The following is an 18,719-nucleotide window of genomic DNA, read 5'->3' as shown; positions in this document are numbered from 1 at the left end:
ATGAACACATCAGTCTGTAGATTTAATATGATAGCTATATTTAAACTAGTCAAGTCAGCAGTAATGGAATTTCAATGATTACATTTCTTTTACCATGTTGTGTTTTCATTATAGCAACTTTCTTCAGGCTACTTCCAAACACCTGGCCTAATACATATGCAAGATCCCCTTAGATAATATCCCAGTGACTTATCACATGTATCCCATTTGCAATTTTACTAAATTCCAATTCACCCCATTAAAGTCATTATAAAACACATTGCATTAAAATAAATATCGTAAAAGGAATTAGTATATGAAAGTACAGTCATATCATTATAGCTTAGGAACTGATAATCTAGAAACCATGACTGCCTTGCATTCAAGACTATGGGCCCTATCCATAATTTGTGTTTTTTTATGTGGTTAATGAATTTTGGGCAAAATAAAAACTACATTTTATTTTTGTTTTTAACCTTTTTTGCGACTTTTTACAGCAAAAACTTGCAAGTTTCACTAAAATGTAACAAAATATGTGCAAAAAATTAAGGCGTACATAAAATCACTCAAGTGTGAACTGGAGTACATTTTCACAAACATTTTGCGACTTTTTAAAATGTCTGGAATAGATTAATTAGCCTGAACTATCTGAAAACCCCAAATCCCACCCACTATGACAAGGATTTGGGGTTTCCAGATGTTTTCTCATCAGGTTTGCACTGAATGATCTGTAATAGACTGCTCAGTGTGCATAGGCTGCCATTGTTCTAGGCAGCGCAGGTACTGTTTACCCAGGACAATGTATTGCCGAGACTAGTGGTCTTTTGTGCCAACCAAAAGAACATTTCACCTGGTGAACGTTTGTCGGGAGATCTGTAGCCTTCTATGACTGCACAAATATTGTGAACAAGAAGACTTAAAATGGACTTTTAAACACTCATCCTCATTGACTGTCAAATTTTGCAGGTAACATGGGCTAGATGGGCTAGATAATATGTAAAATGTGGTCATTATAAATTCATAGGGTGCATTGGAAGCCATTTGATGTTCTTATGTGACTCAGTATGGTTATGAGGTGGCTTTGAAAAATTATCCGCATCAGAGAGTGTGACTTGATCAAGGAGAACTACAAAGGTTACATGTTGTTATGTTAGAGACTCTCTGAATGTGGCAGGTAATTGTAGGGAGAAGGGGATTAAGGATGTAAAAGATTAACATTTCCCAGGGGCTAGTTAAATATTTAAACAGTGTTCAGACTGGCATTAATAATGTTAGTGTATGAGTATACTGAAGTCGGATTACACCTTTTTATGGTTTGCAGATATTAAACAACGAAGGTTGAATATGTTAGTTGGCTACAGTGGATAAAAATGGAAGTATAAGGCTCTTTAATCTTCCCTCTTTTAATAAAATTGGTATGCACATCTACTCAAATAAAATGGTAACTATAGAACAAAGAGCAGTTAACTTTATAAGCCCAAACAGGCTAACAGCTCACTACAGGTTTTGTTTTACTTGTCCAATATACTCAAATGTTTACTTTTCTGCTTTGTTCTAAAAAATGGCCTTTAGATAAAGTCTGTGTACATGGATCCTTTGGTCATCTGATGGTGGAAAATAACTATTTTGCTTACGATTGGCTGGTAATGGCTGTCATTATGGCTGAAACGCCACAAGTTAATATAAGTAGTCGACAGTCGATCTGCGACTTTATATCTGGCATAGACTTCTATTGATGGGATGCACTTCTACCATTTTGCATGAATGACTTTCCAATGAGTGCACCCAAAAATGAGCAAACAAAAAAAATAACTTGGCAAATCAACTCTTCCTCAGATGTCCACTTTGGTTGGCAGAAAACGGTGTAAAGTAGTCTATTTGTCTGCCTAAGACTGTCTGACATTTAATGTATATGTATGTCACATGTCTGTTATGGGTGTATGGAGTAGACTCTGGAGCCGAACCCATTCCATACACTGTGGGTGCCAAGTGTGTTCTACAGCAGAGATAATTAAGTATTCAGCATCGCAATTGTAAGGTGCCGATGGGTTGCCATAGCATCCGGGTTCCTACTGAAGGTCCGTGTCACTGTCGATAAACATGTGTGTATTGGAGCAACACAAGAAACCAGATAAAAAAGCTAAATTGGACATAATTTCACAAAAAAACCCAAAAATGGGCTGGACAAAATTGTTAGCAACCTCAACTTAATATTTGGTTGCACACCCTTTGGAATAAATAACTGCAATCAATCACTTCCTATAACCATCAACAAGCTTCTTACACCTTTCAACTGGAATTTTGGTGTACTTTTCTTTTGCAAACTGATCCAGGTCTCTCATATTTGAAGGTGCCTTCTCCCAACAGCAATTTTAAGATCTCTCCACAGGTGTTCAATGGGATTTGGATCTGGACTTATTGCTAGCCACTTCAGAACTCTCCAGCGCTTTGGTTCCATCCATTTCTGGGTGCTTCTTTAGGTATAAAACCTACAAAAGCTAATTGGATCAACCAAAAATAACCAGAAAGGATTTCTATTTATTGCACAAATAATTTCAAATTTTATTGAGAGACACCACACACGAATTAAAAAACATACATAGTGTAAGGTGGCGGCTGGACAGGTCGTGGACGGGAGGTATGTGTCCCCGAAGTGCCAAGCTTCGGTGATGTAGGACCCGGAGAAGCAGGCTCCAGCACACATAATGCTGAGAGGAATTTAATGGGCCCGGATTACAGGGCCAGGTTTTACGAGCAGCTGAAAGAGCTGGGGGGGAACAGCTGCTCACTTACCTCCAGTCCAGGTCTTGGAAGGCTAATTTAAGACAGCTGCGCCTGTCTCTGTCTGTCTGTGTTTGTTGGGCAAGGTGAGCAGACCTTGCAGGTGCTTCTTAGACTCTGCAGGAGGCAGAGAAAAGCACCTTGTTTAAACGGCTGAAGCCGTGCTGCATGGACTTATTATTTTGAGCTTTGTTCTGTTATTCCTTTTTGTGCCAGGAAAAGGCTGTCACTTTTGTTTCTTAACTGGTGTATGGACACTAAAATAAACCACCAGTTTGTTTGAACCCGCGGACTGCATCCCTGTGTGAACCCGTGCCTACCTCCAACGCGGCTCAGTGAGGACAAATCCCTACAATTTGTGCTAGAAGCACGGGCACAGATCCCAAGCTGCAGTGTGACTGCTACAAGAAGACGTATATGTCCTGGGTGAAGTCGGCCGTAAGCCAGCAAGTGTCGCCGGAAAAATTGGAGGACCTGCTTAAACATCTGTTGCAGGCACAGCAGGTGCAACAAGCGCAGCACCAGCAGCAGCAAGCGCAACACCAGCAGCAGTACCTGCAGAGCCAGCAGAGCATGCTGCAGCAGCAGGAAACAAATAAACTTCTGATGCAGCAGATCCAACAGCAGCAAAGACAAATGGAAATCTTGGCAGAGCAGATCCGTGGCAGGACGACCGCCACATCCTCAGGTCCAGGTGATGACTCACACGTCAGGAAGACGGTAAGAAGAGCATTACAAAAGATGACCCCGGGTGATGACGTTGAGGCGTTCCTGACAGTCTTTGAGAGGGTGGCAGAGTGGGAGAAATTGCCTTCAGAGCAGTGGGCAGAGGTAATAGCGCCATATTTGACAGGCGAGCCGCAGAAGGCCTATTATGACTTGGCCTTGCAGGACGCGAAAGAGTACGGTAAGTTGAAAACTGAGATTTTTGCGCGCTTGGGAGTAACTCTGACTGTCAGGACGCAACGTGTGCACCACTGGGCCTATTGCAGTGGCAAACCTCCCCGGTCCCAGATGTTCGACCTCCTATACCTGGTCCAAAAGTGGTTGCAACCTGAATCTTCTTCCCCAGCACAGATGGTGGAGAAGGTTGTTATAGACAGGTTTATACACTCTCTCCTGAAGTCAGTGAAATCCTGGGTTGCCCAGGGAGAGCCCCATAATGCCGATGACTTGGTGGGGTTGGTGGAAAGATACCTGGCGGTTGAGAGTCCATTGGGAAAACAAGGGGTCATAGCCTCTCAATACTGGGGTTCTCAAAAGGCGGCGGACACCCAAAAGAAGGGAGCTAGCGCCACACCTGTGGGGCGTTCTAGAGTTTGGGATGGGTCTGAGTTGCTGCCCAAGGTCCCACCCCTTAATATAGTGTATTGGAGATGTCATACCCCTGGCCATATTGCCGCCCGGTGTCACATAAACTTTGAGCCAATGGACTGCAATATGGGCCGGCGTTGCTCTTATTTTGCCTACCCCGCCTGCAGCGCAGTTCCTCAACATGGAGAGGGCCCTAAGGCATGCTCAGTGTCAGTAAACGGGGCACAAGTCTCTGGACTATTGGACTCAGGAAGTTTGGTGACCCTGATAAGGGCCACACTCCCTCATCGGCTGGTTCCTGGGAAGGTGGTGGGTGTCTGGTGTATCCATGGGGACGCTAAGAACTATCCTGTGGCCCAGGTGGATGTAAACACGGACTGTGGCACCACATCTCATGAAGTGGAGGTCGTTAAGGACCTATTGCATCCCATAATAATTGGACGTGACTTTGCATTATTCTGGGAGATGTGGGGGAAAGCGGGGACGCCTGGTTGCTCGGACGACAGCCAGATCGCCCCAAGGGAAACTTACCCGCAGAATATAGTAGATGAGTTTCCCATGTGTGTGCTGGTGGGCGATGAGGATGAAGTAGCATCCCCTGAGACCCATATCCCTGAGCTGGAGGTGTCTGAGGGAAACTTTGGAACTGCCCAACTCAGGAATTTAACTCTGAAAGGGGCCTTTGAAAATGTTACTGTGTTAAATGGGGTGCTTCAGGAACCGGGGGCTGACACTCGGTTCCCTCATTTTGCTGTGAATGGGGATTTGCTGTACAGAGTAACCAAGCCAAGGGGTGAGGTAATAGAACAGTTGCTGGTGCCAGGGCCCTATAGATGCAGGGTGTTAGACATGGCTCATTCTCATGTGTTGGGTGGTCACCTGGGTGCAGACAAGACTCAGGAACGGATCCTCCAGAGATTCTACTGGCCAGGTTGCTATAGAGAAATAAAGAGTTATTGTCGTTCCTGCCCCACATGCCAGATAACCTCCCCAGTGGCCTACTTCCGCAGTCCCCTAGTGCCCCTACCCGTCATCGAGGTTCCATTCGAACGCATAGCAATGGATCTAGTGGGGCCTCTGGTCAAGTCTTCCCGAGGGCATCAGTATATCCTGGTGGTATTAGATTATGCTACACGGTATCTGGAGGCCGTACCACTACGAAACTCCTCTGCCAGGTGTATAGCCCGGGAGTTAGTCCACATGTTTTCAAGAACGGGGTTGCCTAAGGAGATCCTAACAGACCAAGGAACTCCATTTATGTCGAAGGTCATGAGGGAATTGTGCAAGACACTGCAGATTGCACAACTGAGAACCTCCGTGTACCATCCCCAGACGGATGGACTGGTCGAGAGGTTTAACAAAACCTTGAAAGCAATGTTGAGGAAAGCAGTGGAAAAGGATGGCCGAGACTGGGATTATCTGCTTCCCTATCTGTTGTTCGCCATCAGGGAAGTTCCCCAAGCTTCCACAGGTTTCTCCCCATTTGAACTACTCTATGGACGACACCCTCGAGGACTCCTGGATGTGGCGAAAGAGTCCTGGGAAGCTGAGACCACTCCCTACAGGAGCATGGTGGAGCACGTTGCCCAGATGCAAGAGAGGATTGCCCACGTGATGCCCATTGTGAGGGACCACCTCCTCAAGGCACAAGAGGCACAGTCCAGGGTGTATAATAGGTCGGCCAGGGTGAGATCGTTCAACCCAGGAGATCGAGTGCTTGTGCTAGTGCCCACAGTGGAGAGCAAGTTCACGGCCAAGTGGCAGGGCCCCTATGAGGTGGTAGAGAAAGTGGGGGAAGTCAACTATAAAATCCACCAACCAGGGAAGAGGAAGCCCTACCAAATTTACCATGTTAATTGATTAAGCCATGGCAAGATAGAGAGCCCACGGAAGCTGCCTGTTTAGTGGCTGAGGCCGATGTGAAAGAGGTCAAGGTGGCAGAGTCACTGCCACGTGTCCAAAAGCAACAGTGCAAAGAGTTGTTACAGCAAAATAAAGACCTGTTTTCGGAGTTGCCAGGACTCACTCAGGTCATAGAACATGAGGTTCTCACAGAGCCTCATGTTCGCGTCAATCTAAAACCATACCGGATCCCTGAAGCCCGCAGAGAGGTGATCTCAAAAGAAGTAAGGTGGATGCTTAACCTGGGAGTCATTGAAGAGTCCAAAAGTGGATAGTCCAGTCCTATAGTCTTAGTGCCGAAACCAGATGGGGAATGGTGGTTTTGCAACGACTATAGGAAGCTGAACTAGGTCTCAAAGTTCGACGCCTACCCAATGCCTAGGGTAGATGAGCTTATCGAAAGGCTAGGACCCGCTTTGTACATCACCACTCTGGACCTCACCAAAGGATATTGGCAAATTCCCCTGTCCAAAGAGGCCAAGGAGAAGACAGCCTTCTCGACACCAGACGGGTGTTATCAATACGTCAGGATGCCGTTTGGGTTGCAGGGAGCTCCGGCCACCTTCCAGAGAGCCATGGACCGGATCTTAGCACCCCACAAAAAGTATGCAGCGGCCTACCTAGATGACATCGTCATATTTAGCCAGGACTGGGAAAGTCATCTGGACAAAGTTCAAGCCATACTTGATGCCCTAAGGAAGGCGGGCTTTACTATCAACCAGAAGAAATGTGCCATGTGGATGGAGGAAGCCAAGGACCTAGGGTACGTGGTTGGTAGAGGGGAAATAATACCACAAATAAATAAGGTCGAGGCAATCTTGAACTGGCCACAGCCCATCTCGAAGAAACAGGTCAGGGCGTTTCTAGGCATTGTGGGCTACTATCGAAGATTTGTCCCTAACTTTGCCCAGATAGCAGCCCCGCTGACGGATCTTTTGAAAGGGACGAAGTCAGCTATGGCCAAGTGGTCCCCGGAAGCAGAAGCAGCCTTCCAGGAATTGAAACTGGTCCTCTGTAAGCAACCAGTCTTGGTGGCGCCCAACTTCTCCAAGGAGTTTGTGGTCCAGACGGATGCATCGGATGTTGGGCTTGGAGCAGTGTTGTCCCAGGAGATTAACGGAGAAGAACACCCTGTAATATACCTCAGTCGGAAGCTCTCCGCTTGTGAGAAGAACTACTCCATTTTATAAAAATAATGTTTGGCCATTAAGTGGGCTTTAGACACTCTGAGGTATTACCTTTTAGGTAGAAGGTTCAGGTTAGTGTCAGACCATGCCCCACTGAGGTGGATGCGAGAAAAGAAGGGGAACAATGCCAGAGTGACTAGGTGGCTCCTGGCTCTGCAAGATTTTAGTTTCCGCGTAGAGCATAGGCCTGTGAAACAACATGGGAATGCTGATGCCTTGTCAAGGGTTTATTGTATGGTGACAGAAGGTGCCAAGCCCCCCGTCTTAGGGCAGAGGGGGGGTATGTAAGGTGGCTGCTGGACAGGTCGTGGACGGGAGGTATGTGTCCCCGAAGTGCCAAGCTTCGGTGATGTAGGACCCGGAGAAGCAGGCTCCAGCACACATAGTGCTGAGAGGAATTTAATGGGCCAGGATTACAGGGCCAAGTTGCACAAGCATCTGAAAGAGCTGGGGGGGGGGAGCAGCTGCTCACTTACCTCCAGTCCAGGTCTTGGAAGGCTAATTTAAGACCGCCGCGCCTGTCTCTGTCTGTCTGTGTTTGTTGGGCAAGGTGAGCAGACCTTGCAGGTGCTTGCAGGTGCTTCTTAAACTCTGCAGGAGGCAGAGAAAAGCACCTTGTTTAAACGGCTGAGGCCGTGCTGCATGGACATGTTATTTTGAGCTTTGTTCTGTTATTCGTTTTTGTGCCAGGAAAAGGCTGTTACTTTTGTTTCTTAACTGGTGTATGGACACTAAAATAAACCACCAGTTTGTTTGAACCCACGGACTGCATCCCTGTGTGAACCCGTGCCTACCTCCAACGCGGCTCAGTGAGTACAAATCCCTACAATAGACAGAATTAAAAATGTGTGGATATGTGTGGGCTATGGAACAATTACACCAACATGATATCATATATAGAGCATAGGGTCTCCATGTATAAATATATATATATTTAAACAAAAATATGAATCAATATAATGTGCATAGTGCAAAGATGATTTGGATGAAATACATACTTAGCAAATGATGTAATATACCATTAATGTATCATCCTGTATTTAATATAAGACCCTGATATAGCTATTATACTAACCCAGACTCATGTTGCTAAAGTGTCCACATCTGCCCCTCACTTCTACGCGCGTTTCACAGCGTGCTTCCTCAGGGAGTGGTAAAGGAAAAGGAGATCAGGTGCAATTAATAAAGGCACAGGGGTGATCCATCAACCAATGGGGAGTGTTTGTTGTCAAGTGCAAATTATGTGGCGCATAACACTACTTGCCAGAAGAAGCCGCGCATCCATCTCCAGGATCACAGTCACGTCACAAAAAGGCGCCAGGGTGCCTGCCGCGAGGTCACAGGTGATCCCGAGAGAGACCAGCGCTCACCTCCGGAAAAGACGCGATGCGCGCAGCACTGACTCCGCCATATTGATTATGGGCAAACTGCAGGGCAAATGCATAGTCAATATCAGTCTATGGCCACTATTAATCAAACAAATACAAGCAACATAACAAATTGTGAGCACTATTACATAGGAGTACATCCATAGTGACCATATTACGGACAGCAATAATCAACTACAGTGGGTACGGAAAGTATTCAGACCCCTTTAAATTTTCCACTCTTTGTTTCAAAGCTGCCATTTGGTAAATTCTAAAAAGTTCATTTTTTTTCTCATTAAAGTACACTCTGCACCCCATCTTGACTGAAAAAAACAGAAATGTAGAAATTTTTGCAAATTTATTAAAAAAGAAAAACTGAAATATCACATGGTCATAAGTATTCAGACCCTTTGCTCAGACACTCATATTTAAGTCACATGCTGTCCATTTCCTTGTGATACTCCATGAGATGGTTCTACTCCTTCATTGGAGTCCAGCTGTCTTTAATTAAACTGATAGGACTTGATTTGGAAAGGCACACACCTGTCTATATAAGACCTCACAGCTCACAGTGCATGTCAGACCAAATTAGAATCATGAGCTCAAAGGAACTGCCCAAGGAGCTCAGAGACAGAATTGTGGCAAGGCACAGATCTGGCCAAGGTTATAAAAAAATTTTCTGCATTACTCAAGGTTCCTAAGAGCACAGAGGCCTCCATAATCCTTAAATGGAAGATGATTGGGATGACCAGAAGTCTTCCTAGACCTGGCCGTCCAGCCAAACTGAGCAGTCGTGGGAGAAGAGCCTTGGTGAGAAAGGTAAAGAAGAACCCCAAAATCACTGTGGCTGAGCTCCAGAGATGCAGTAGGGAGATGGGAGAAAGTTCCACAAAGTCAATTATGCTGCAGCCCTCCACCAGTCGGGCCTTTATGGCAGAGTGGCCCGACAGAAGCCTATCCTCAGTGCAAGACATATGAAAGCCTGCATAGAGTTTGCTCAAAACACATGAAGGAATCCCAGACTATGAGAAATAAGATGCTCTGGTCTGATGAGATGAAGATAGAACTTTTTGGTGATAATTCTAAGCGGTATGTGTGGAGAAAATCAGTTACTGCTCATCACCTGCCCAATACCAATCCCAACAGTGAAACATAGTGGTGACAGCATCATGCTATGGGGGTGTTTTTCAGCTGCAGGGATAGGATGACTGGTTGCAATTGAAGGAAACATGAATGCGGCCAAGTATAGAGATATCCTGGATGAAAACCTCTTCCAGAGTGCTCTGGATCTCAGACTTGGCCGAAAGTTCACCTTCCAACAAGACAATGACCCTAAGCACACAGCTAAAATAACAAAGGAGTGGCTTCAGGACAACTCTGTCACTATTCTTGACTGGCCCAGCCAGAGCCCTGACCTAAACCCAATTGAGCATCTCTGGAGAGACCTGAAAATGGTTGTCCACCAACGTTCACCATCCAACCTGACAGAAATGGAGAGGATCTGCAAGGAAGAATTCTCAAATCCAGGTGTGAAAAACTTGTTGCATCATTCCCAAGAAGACTCATGGCTGTACTAGCTCAAAAGGGTGCTTTTACTTAATACTGAGCAAAGGGTCTGAATACTTATGAATTTACCAAATGGCTGCAATGAAATAAAAAGTGAAACATTTAAAGGGGTCTGAATACTTTCCATACCCACTGTATATCGGTGAAAATACAACGATCCGAGCATATATATAGAATGCTTATTAGAAATGAAAGCACTCCATTTGCAGGTCATATAAAGATTATAGACTAAAATGACAAAGTTCTAATGAAATAATAAGATAGAATACAAATAAGTTAGATAGGTATGTAGATATTACTTGTATAAAAATATATATATTATACCCATAAAAATATATCTATATATACACCGTAATAAGTTTTAATAACATACTGATAGCATAGATTTAGAATGATTAGTGACATAAATTTATATAATTGAAATAGATGAATCAGAATGAGAAATACAGTCTCATAATCATATTAGTAATCCAATCCAAGATGCCCTTAGTCAGTCGCCCAGGAAGACCATACGGAAGTCAGATAGTCAGAGCGATTAGTAGTATATTCAGAACAGTTTCATGTCAATTAATATAATTCAAAATGAAATTTCCTAAAACAAAAAACTAAAGGTCAATTTCAATAAATATTAATGAACATAATATTATTATTGCACATCTGACATATCACAGCCATACCCAAGCCTATTGCACTGCCCAATCTCCATATACAGTGAGGGAAATAATTATTTGATCCCTTGCTGTTTTTGTAAGTTTGCCCACTAACAAAGACATGAACAGTCTACAATTTTAAGGGTAGGTTAATTTTAACATTGAGTGATAGAATATCCCCCAAAAATCAAGAAATTCACATTGTATAAATTAGATACATTTATTTGCATTTGTTCTATATATATATATATATATATATATATATATATATATATATATAAATATATATATGTTAAATAGTCAATATATGTTCTATAAAAAACTAGAAAAGCCCCATTGGTCGTTAAGACCATATGGTTTCATTGTATGAAGTGTAGTGATCCATTGGCATTCGTTCCTCGCTAATCTATTCATAATATTACCTCCGCGAATCCCCAAATGGACCACATATATCCCTCTCACATGAAGAACGATAGGACCAGTACGATGGAACACACGGTAATGAGCAGGTAGAGTTTTTAATTTAGGAAGTTCTTTTTCCTCTTTGTCACCACCATCTTTGATCATTCTCAGCGTTTTTATATCTCTTACATCTTCTAGGATGCGTACACGTAATTGCTTGGAGGTAAGACCGATATAAATTAAATTGCAAGGACACGTATGATAGTAAATAACCAAAGTTGTTTTGCAATTAATAAAATGGACAATCTTAAACTTACATTGATTAGTAGAGTTGGTAAAGGAGTTACTTTTCAATCATGTATTACCGCGAATCATCATAGCAGATGGAAGGAGATGTCAGGAATTCTTAATCGATTCTGGCCTATTCTTTAGCAAGATCCGGAATTGGCTAAATTAATTGAGGATAAACCTCATATTGTAGCAAGAAAAAGCAAAACAATAGATGATACACTGGTACACAGTCATTACGTCTCTCCCAGATCAACCTATATTTTCGAGTCAAAAGGACCCAAGTGGGGTTCCAGAGCTTGCGGGGACTGCAGTGCATATCAGTACATGGTGAAAAGTGACTCCTTTACCAACTCTACTAATCAACGTTCGTTTAAGATTGTCCATTTTATTAATTGCAAAACAACTTTGGTTATTTATTATCTCACATGTCAACAGACATCGCGCGTCGCAGCCCAGAATCCACCAAGCGGTGGGAGCCCCGCCCACAGCCCATCAATCAGGGGGTCATGCCCAGCTGCAGCTGGAACTTGACGTGACATCAGCGAATGTCAGAGCCGACTGCAGATGGGGTCACGTGATGCCTGGTGAGCGATCAGTGATAATGCCGCTCACAGGGAATAATCACAACAGAAGGTATTTACAAAAAAACTTATTTCTACCATTTAAATAAAATAAAAACAACCCCAGATAAGGAATTATATGTATACTTAGGTGCTCAGCCAAAAAATATCGACTGTGCAACCCAATCAAACTGCATATGTAACAATGGAAAATTTGGAGAAAGATATGTAGTATTATAGACTCAGATAAAATAAATATTTATTAGAAGTATTTTAAAATACACATATTAATAAGTACAGAAAAGACAGAACAGACAATAAATTTATAAAGTCGTGTACAGCCCCAAGTATCACCATTTAACATATCTAATGGAGTCCCACCAAGCCTGTAGTAGACAGTTAAGATACAGAATATATTGCCAAGGCGGAGGGTAGAGCCATATATAGCAATTTCCCACACTTGAGATGGTAAAACATAATGACTCGGCCTCTATCTCTCACACAATAAGCAAGAAAAGTCCATAGGTAAGTGCATTTACATAGTATAAATCAAGTGATATGTTCTCAACCTACCCAGGTAGCCTAAAGTAAGGGAGGCTGACACACAAGATCCTCCTAAGAGACCCCTAAGCGCGTTTCACTTCAAGTATTTGCCGCTTCATCGTGGGGGAATATTTATTTTATCTGAGTCTATAATACTCCGTATCTTTCTCCAAATTTTCCATTTAAATATAATGGGGCATTCTCTATAGTAGTGGACAACCTCTTTAACTGCCCCAGTAAATGTTTGCTTGTTGCAATGAACTTTGTGGAACCTGAATTGTGTGCAGCGGCTCCCGAGGACGGAGGCCTGGAGACAGGGGAGGCCTGCAGCCTACAAATTAGTGTGATGCTCCCCACACATGACAGTACCCTGGGACTGGGACACTGTTTTCCTGTAAAGTGCCAGAGTGAAACCGGACAGCAGCTCGGCCATGACTACCGCTCTTGGTAACTTTGCACAGACTTCACTCTCCCCGCCTTCTGACGAATCAGACATCAAGAGGAAGTGAAGGCTGCAGCCGCTCACTTCCTCTTGATGTCTGATTTGTCCGAAGGAGGGGAGAGTGAAGTCAGCGCTAATTGGGCACAGGGCTTTAGTAATAACAATGTGACACGTTCCCTGGGAAAGCGAGTGCCGACATCGCTGGAACGGTGTCAGTACCAGAGATGGGTATAAATGTTATTATTTTACAGAGGCAAACATATTGACTGAGAAAAGGTTGTCTGAATAGTGGACAACCACTTTAATGTGTGACTAATATAATATATGATGTCTGAGAGAAAAGGAGAACAAGACTGTAACTGGAATATAGAAACAATTTTATTAATGATTATAATGACATACACAAATCTTTATATAACATCATAAATGCAGGCAATGGAGGTGCAAAAACCGGGGTCTGCAGGGCAACAGGACACATGGGCCTGAAGATTCATCCGCCATAGTGGCAGGCAAGCAGTATAAATTGTAACCACAGGAGCCACATACTATACGCAGAATTACTTTAAATACGTCCAAGTGGATTAGAGAGTCAAGACATATGCCCCTGGGATCTTACCAAAATCAGGCCAGCAAGGGTCCTGGAGAGCTGCAGGTAAGGGTTCTAATTGGACTTGCCTCAACGCGCTTTTCGGTATATGGTCTTAGAGCTTTATCTAGAGGCTGGAGAGCAAAAGGGCCTTTAAATATGCCCATAGAGAGGTCACGTTTATCGTCATGTGGCCGACAAGACGCGAGTGGCAATTCAAAGCCGCCCACAAGAAGCGCTCAACGCCGCATGTGCCGGAAAACACACATCACCACTGTGCGGGCCCAGGCCGTCACACCGACTGCGCATGCGCGGGAGCGCAGTAAACACCGGAGCTCCTGAGGACGCGCAGGAGGCAGAGAGGTAGCCGGGCACGCGCGGGGCGAGGGGGACATCCACTGTGCAGGCGCACCGCACCAATAGGTAAGTGTGTGGGGGAGAGCAATGACATGGTTTAAAAATTATATATATATAAATATACCTGTGTCTCTTGATCCATAATCAGCACTATTAAATCACCCACATTAAGGAGTGAATATTGGCAAGATTGGCAGCGTACAATGAAGCTTTAAGTTTTGCACCCTTTTTATAATAATGGGTGATTTGCACACACAATTATATTTTCAGTGCAAACTCTGACCAATAGCTTCCACCTTTTTGTGGTATTTTAATTTTGTTTTTAATCCTTTTAATTCTTATTTCTTATATTTTCATCCCATTTAGTGAGGTGTTGAGCGGAATGATCTTTTTACCGCTATAGCATCAAGGGTTGAACTAGGACATCGATTTCTACAACTATATCATCACCATCATCCTTTGCTCGATTTGGCTTTATATTGCATATTTATTACTGCGATTATTGTACTTATTGTGCTTATTATATTGATATGTACTGAATAAATGTTTTAATGTTCATGGATTTTTTGTTTGTGTTACGTTAACTCCATTTATTATTGTCATTATCTTTGACTCTATGCTTGTACGCTGCCAATCTTGCCAATGTTCACTCCTTAATGTGGATGATTTAATAGTGCTCTTTATGGATCAAGAGACACAGGTATATTGATAATTTTATATATAATTTTTAAACTATGTCCTCGCTCAAATTAAGGATACTTCTGATGACATTGGTTCTGGTGGACAGGGAGATGATCAGAGTTTGCAGGAAAATATCACTAGATTCAAAAACCTCCTTAAAAGGAGGACCCGAATCTGGTGGAATCACGCATTTCTTGTTAAATATATTGATAAAGCTCTCATTTCTAGGGGCTTACGGGTGCAAATCTTTCCTTCATTCCCCATAGAGGATGAGATTTTTAAGAATAGGTGGGAATCCTTGGCAGACACCTGTTTTATGGGGTTCTTAAACCTCCTCAAGGAAATGAATGAGGTGTCTCTCAAGGAGTTAGAAACTGAAATTGAACAACTTCAAATCTAATTTAAGAAAAATATGACTAACGATAACCTCAAAAAATTAAAAGATGACATTGACGGGGAATCCCAGAAATGGGTTAAGGAAATCTACCATAAACTAAAAAATTCCAACGCAACACACGGGATAAACAAACCCAGTGGGTCTACAAATGGAGGATTCCTGTTGATAGATCATGACCCCGATACAGGAATAATTCCTACTCACGGTCCAGGTCAGCTTCTACTGTATCAGTGACTTCAACGGACGACAAACCACCTTCTGAGAATCCATGTCCCTACACTAGACCTCCCACTCAGCCTCAACCTAGGATCCAAACAAGACCCAACAAGGGTTTGAGTGGCAAGATGATTTCAAATTAGCCTCCATCAACGTGGAGAGTCTTCACACAAGATTCCGCACTGCCTCTATGTTGAATATCCTTTCCAACACTGAAAGAAGTGAGGACTTTATCTCTTTCATATGTGATTCCATAGAGTTCATCTTAACTCATAATTCACTTAAATTTATGGATAAATGGTTACTTCAGTGCACGGGAACAGCAATGGGCACACCAGCCGCATGTGCCCTCGCTAATTTATTTTTAGCCACATTTCAGTAAAGATACATTTTTTCTTCTACTAATCCTTTTCTCAAGTATCTAAAAATGTATACGCTATGTGGACGACGTGTTCATTATTTGGTCTGGAAGTGACAGCCAATTTGGGGTTTTTGTCGCCCATATCAACAAGGAAAATTATATAAACATGTTGTTCTCATACGTGTTTGGGGGTGCAGAGTTGAATTTTTTAGACGTCAGGTTAAGTCGACGGGTGGTATTTTGACCACGGAAGCCTATAGAAAGTCTACAACATGAAACTCCCTCCTATATTTGAATAGCACACACCCGATGCACACAAAAAAGTTCCTTACCCTACAGCCAATTTCTTCGCTTAAGGAAAATTAATAGCACTACCTCCTCTTATGTTCAACAAACTTGGGAATTAAGAGACAGATTTAAACAGAGGGGCTATCCTGGGGACCTTTGAAATAAAGCCTAACAGCAGGCTAGCCAGTTTTCACAAACTTTTGCATTCGTCTCGGGGAAAGGACAACCAAAACAGTAGTCACCCTAAAAGATTTGTCTTTAATTTTGAATTTGGCCCTATGGATCAGACTATACGGTCAGCCATCTTTAAAAATTGGCATACTCTATGTGCGGATAAAGAACTGCAACGTGTTATGATAGGAAAACCGTTAATTACATACTGACGGAGCCCAAACTTAAAAGATAGACTGGTAAGAAATTGTATAGAAAAGAATCCTGGTTCTAGTTGGCTGAATAAATCACTGTTAACAAGGAACCACAAATGTGGGTCATGAAACTTTTGCAACTTTCATCTAACCTGTAATCCCAGCAATTTTGGTGCCATCAGTCATGTAGTGAGGGATTTTATCACATGCAGAACACAGTACATAGTCTATAGAATTTTTTGCCCTTGTGGCAAATTTTATATTGGTAAGACCATCAGACCACTGTTTGTCTGCTTTAGATAGCATTATAATTCTATATACTCAGGGAAAGGTTCAAGAAGATTGATAGAGCATGTTCGCACTGTGCATCACGGAAATCCTGAAGCCCTGCGTTTTGTACACTTAGAAAAGTTAGTGCTACCTAATCAGGGAGGTAGTTTGAATAAAATTCCTCTCCGTAGAGAGGCAAAATGGATTCTTTGGTCTGAGGCACAGGGTCCGCCTGGTTTGAATGAGCAACTAGATATGGCGGTACTCCTCTGATTTTATGTTATGTTTTTAATATTGTGTATTCCTTTCACTCAGGTGTTGTTGATGTAAATGCAGGGGTGTAGTTATTCTATTTAAATTTCTTCCCATCTCCCAAAGTCTTTACTTACCGGTGCCAGTTATTACTCTGTTGCGTGTGACATTAGGATAGGTACCAGCAGAGAGAAGCACCTTATCATGGCTGCCGGGTACACATGAATTGGCCAATTTATGGGCTAATTATTCTCAATTTTTTCTATTTTCTAGAGCAATAATGCTATTCAAATTTCATATATTTCATTTTTGCATGCTATAGCACTACAGAGTGCTACTTTATGTGTTAGTACTGTATGTAATATACTATATGCACAGACATGAAATATTATATGCAGGATAATATGCGACTGGTATAATATCGAATCGCAATATATCATATACCAGAGATGAGCAAATTGATTCTCACAACACTAGTCAAACAGTTATGTCAGTAGTTCGTGGCCACCAGACCAGAGCCCTGCGAGATTACTCCTACTTGCATCTTGAATCCTCTTTTGATTTATAGTCCTTGTGTGATGTCATCTTTGCGGCATGACACATACATGACAAATCAAAGGAAGAGAAAGAGGATGGCGTCAGGAAGGAGGTGGTCACAAGGCTCCTATCCAGCATGCACTTAACATTGTTCTGACCACTAGACCACGGTCCTGCAAATTAAGTTGTTTGTCTCTGTATACTAGTCATATATTCTCCTATATATATATTGTACTGTATGATATATATATATATATATATATATATATATGCACACCGTTTGCACAGACATCAGATGGTATACATAAGTGACTGGTACATCATATATTATAACATTTTTTCATTGCTGTGGAGTTAAAGTTTACATTGATGACTTCGTTAATCAAGTATGATTGAAAAAATACATAAGAAAAATATTCATAGGAGTCTGTCTAATAGACCTATGCTTATGTGTCAACGCCTTTACTCTGTGGATATGTTTTTTTTAGAGTGTGGAAAAGCACAGCATACCTTGCTTTACTACACCTCTGAAAATGTATATCCTGCTTAAAGGTAGTGATGAGCGAGCATGCTCGCCACTGCTCGGTACTCGCCCGAGCATCTCAGCGCTATTTAGAGCACCAATCATGCAGGGATTGTCTGCCACTCACTGTAATGCCGCAGCCATGGTGGTTGTGGCATTACAGTGATTGCCCAAATCGATGGGAACAGTGCTCACAGTGAAACATGAAAAGCCGCCAATTCATCAGCAGCATACACCGGTACCCGACAATTTAGAACAGAAAAAATAGAGCATCACACATAGATTAGATAGATAGAAACATGTCAGTCACATATATAATAAGTACAGTCACAGTGTTGGTTACTGTACTTGTCATTTAGTGTTAAAATAAAGGATTTGTTAAAAAAAATAATAGTGTTTTCATACACCCGTCTCTTTAAAAAAGCCGGCCGGCTATTCATCATCGGTACCCGACAATTTAGAACTGAAAGAATAGAGCATCACACATAGATTAGATAGATAGAAACATGTCAATCACATATATAATAAGTACAGTGACAGTGTTGGTTACTGTACTTGTCATTTAGTGTTAAAATAAAGGATTTATTTAAAAAAAAATTGGCGTGGGGTTCCCCATAATTTTAGTCTCTAGTGGAGGTTAAGCAGACGGCTGGGGCAGATGTTTGAAGCCTGGGAAGGGGGTAATACCCACGGAGCTTCCCAGGCTACTAATATCAGCCCCCAGCTGCATACCTAGCCTTTACTAGCTATTAAAATGGGGACCCCAAAAAAAAATGACGTATGGTCCCCCTTATTTTAATAGCTAGGAAAGGCTAGGCAGACAGCTGGGGGCTGATATTAATAGCCCAGGAAGGGTGCCATGAATATTGGCCCCCTCCCAGGCTAGAAACACCAGCTGTCAG

Source organism: Phyllobates terribilis, unplaced genomic scaffold (genome assembly GCF_046119375.1).
Source record: "Phyllobates terribilis strain yellow unplaced genomic scaffold, ASM4611937v1 Scaffold_4__5_contigs__length_816908805, whole genome shotgun sequence".
NCBI lineage: Eukaryota > Metazoa > Chordata > Amphibia > Anura > Dendrobatidae > Phyllobates > Phyllobates terribilis.
Note: the sequence above shows the minus strand (reverse complement) of the source record.